Source organism: Empidonax traillii, unplaced genomic scaffold (genome assembly GCF_003031625.1).
Source record: "Empidonax traillii isolate 1590-97213 ecotype Southwest subspecies unplaced genomic scaffold, ASM303162v1 scaffold593:size397357, whole genome shotgun sequence".
Classification (NCBI taxonomy): domain Eukaryota; kingdom Metazoa; phylum Chordata; class Aves; order Passeriformes; family Tyrannidae; genus Empidonax; species Empidonax traillii.
In genome coordinates this window covers 129,662-132,670 of record NW_020955786.1, presented here as the reverse complement: position 1 = coordinate 132,670, position 3,009 = coordinate 129,662, and the positions used below count along the sequence as shown (strand labels likewise).

Below are 3,009 nucleotides of genomic sequence, written 5' to 3'. Positions count from 1 at the left end.
CACCAGGGATGCTGGTGCTGTGCGTCCTGGTGTTTTTACTACATTTTAGGTGGTTTTAAGTAATATTTATATAAATAGGCATTTTATGTATTTCAGAAAAAAGGCTTAAGGGAAGCATACTAGAGATTGTTTAACATGCAACAATCATTTTGGAGATGAAGACTTGGAAAACACATGGTTTAAGACACATTGAAAGACTGCATCATCTGATCTGTCCCATATTTGAAGCCAAATTCCTTTAGAGTCCTAGAGACTCACTAGAGTGTGGAGGGTTGGAAATGCTGGAAAAGATGCCATCAAGGGCAAATCCTTCGTTTGCAGTCCCTGTGATGGAAAGTAATTTTACCCTCTGGTTTGGTCGTGCCTCAGTGTGTGCCTGTTAGAGTAAATGCATCTTTGTCAGGCATGAGCAGCACTTGCATTAATGATAATGGAGTTTTCATGTGCATTTTGAAAGATGTTCATACCCTCTGTTATTGCATGTCTAATGCTGCAGAAGCCAATGCTGATGCATTCTGTTGTTTCCTCTGTGAATTAGCAATGCTATGGTGAGCAGGTATATACATCTTCAGGAATTCTGCTTAAGGAATCTGGCAAACCTCCATTTTTGAACGTGTTTTTAGTAGCTTGATTTATTTTGAGTATGTGCTGGGGAGTTTTGCTACAATTCGGCAGATAGCATTTAGGTCTAAGATAGAAGATAAATGTGCTGTCTAGGTTCTGAAATCAAACCATATTTTCAAACTTAAGTGGGCAAGTTGTTAAAATAATGAAACTCCAATTTACTTTCTACTTAAGAAAGAAAAAACCTGTGCACAGCATGTATGTGCTGTAGTGATTTTTGAAAAGTGTGAGAAGATGACTAGATTGCAATGTTAAAGAATGGGGTTTTGGGAAATTATAATGCTTTAATTACTGGTGTAAAACTAACTCTCTTATCTTGTGCTGTGTTTCTTGGTCCTCAAAGCTGGGAGAGCCAAATATGTGTTTTTCACAGTGCTTCAAATTAAGTAAGGAGTGAATATTTGAAGTGATTATTGTAAGACCTTTGGGGCCTGTAAATTGCATACTACTTTTTAAATAATCCCTTCTTTTATATATAAACCAAGTGTGGTTCTACTCACTTTATTCAGTGTTAACATTGTATTTATAAGAAGTACAAACTCAAGAGAAAACAAAATGTCAAGGCTGGGGTTTTCTGGTTTGGGGGGGATTTGTGTTAAATTCCTGTTTGTCTTCAATTTCAAGGCAAATTTTCTTTAGTTTTCTATTTAGATAGTCATTTGTTGTATTCTGCCAAAATTTCGGAGACTAATAGGGTTTGGAAAACTACATGACAGGATTGTTGAGGTGACCTCTTATGATGACAATATTAAAGACAGAGGTGGAACACTGAGTGCTAAAGTCATCAGTGCAGGTTCATCAGCTGGCCTTTTGCGTGGTGAGCCAGTACAGGGAGCGCCACAAAGCTCTCCTTTTACAAACAAAGCCACTTGTACCTCTTTCATCTTGCAAGGCCTCTGTAAAGGTCAAACAGCTGTAGTTCAGCTCCATTCTTGCATCTTGAGCAATGCCACCAAAAAGTCAGGCAGGAGGGGGAGAGGTTTACCTTGTGGAAGGGGGTTCACACAGTAAATGAAAGTAAAGGTTTGCTACTCAGAGGTAACACACTGGAATACCTTGACTCTGAACAGATGACTTGGGACTGAGAAATGCTGGCTGATAGATGAGTATCTGGTGTATCAATGCGTACTCTGTTTTGGAATGCAATTTCTCATTTATTCTGAAGAGTTTTCTTTAATAACCTCACCCTTTATTTAATTGAGAGCGTGCTTCTGTCTAGCCTGCAGATAAACACGCTAACCCTGCCGTTTTACCTTCCGGAGCGCAGCCTCACATTACAGGACTATCAGGCCACACACAGGTTATCATACAGTCACACTAAGCTACTGAGTACATTTAATTAACTGCAAAGATGGGATTCTCAGCTTTTCCTTCACTTGGCCAACATCCAGAAGTATGCAGCTTCTATGCTGTAGGAAATGGTGTAGAATACAAAATATGCACATTTGCATGTAAGCAGTCTTTGATAGCCACATCCTGATTTTGGGTCACTTTTACTGTGCAATTGTGCCTTCCCATTTGTTTCATTTGTACCTCGCTTACAAACTAACACAGATTTTACTAAAAAACTTCATTTGAGGGGGTTTTTAATGGTGTAGCTGCTAAAGAAAACATCAAAAGATGCCTTTTCCAGTGCGTTGTCTTTCTGAATAATATTTTCAAGAGCTGCAGCAGCTGTGGGTATTATCAGTTGTGAAATATGTTTGAAATATGCCCACAGTATGAATGTCCACAACTAGGCTTTGTGGAAGCCTAAAATGGGTTCTCTACAGTCCAGCTGCATCGGTAGATGGATTGTTTCCAGCCTGGTTCCCAGTGCAGTGTACACTGCTTCTGTAGTGGCTAGGTGTTAGGCATTCTTGGTTATTATGCTCTGCTGTTTTTATCCCTAAACGATTGGTAGGGAACTGGGCACAGTGGGAATGGTGACTAGCTGAGTGGATAAGTTACTGTTACACAAGTTCTCTGCACAAGCTGAGATGGGAGAAAATGACGCTATGGACTCAGGAAATAAATACATTATGCATTCTTTTCTCTGCATTTCTTTTGTGTTCTACTTCGCTGTTTCTTTTCATTAAATGTTCTCAGGAAAAGCTTCCTCTCCACCTTTTTAACCCAACCCCAGGGTCGATATCCCTGACCTCATTGCTCCAGTTTCTCTCACTGTTTTCAGCTGAGAGAAGTGTAAAGCTTGCATGTTATTTTAAAATACCTAAGATCATCTTAGGTGTGTAAAGGTCTGAATCCTGCTTGCTTTTGGTTTGTGGACTGGGGAGTAATGTATCTGTATGTTAAATACAGGTTCTAAATGAACTTATAGGTCCTTTTTCAGTCATGGGGTCAAATAAAGAGGTTGTTTGGGTGGGTGAAACAAAACAAAAAGAT

General features: G+C 39.4%; 1 protein-coding gene across 3 annotated transcripts in view; it reads left to right on the top strand.

Moving 5' to 3' along the window:
• The window catches only part of FAM189A1 (family with sequence similarity 189 member A1), a 90,193-nt gene that overhangs the window by 33,111 nt on the left and 54,073 nt on the right, over positions 1-3,009 (top strand). The gene's annotated exons all lie outside the window — the stretch shown is intronic.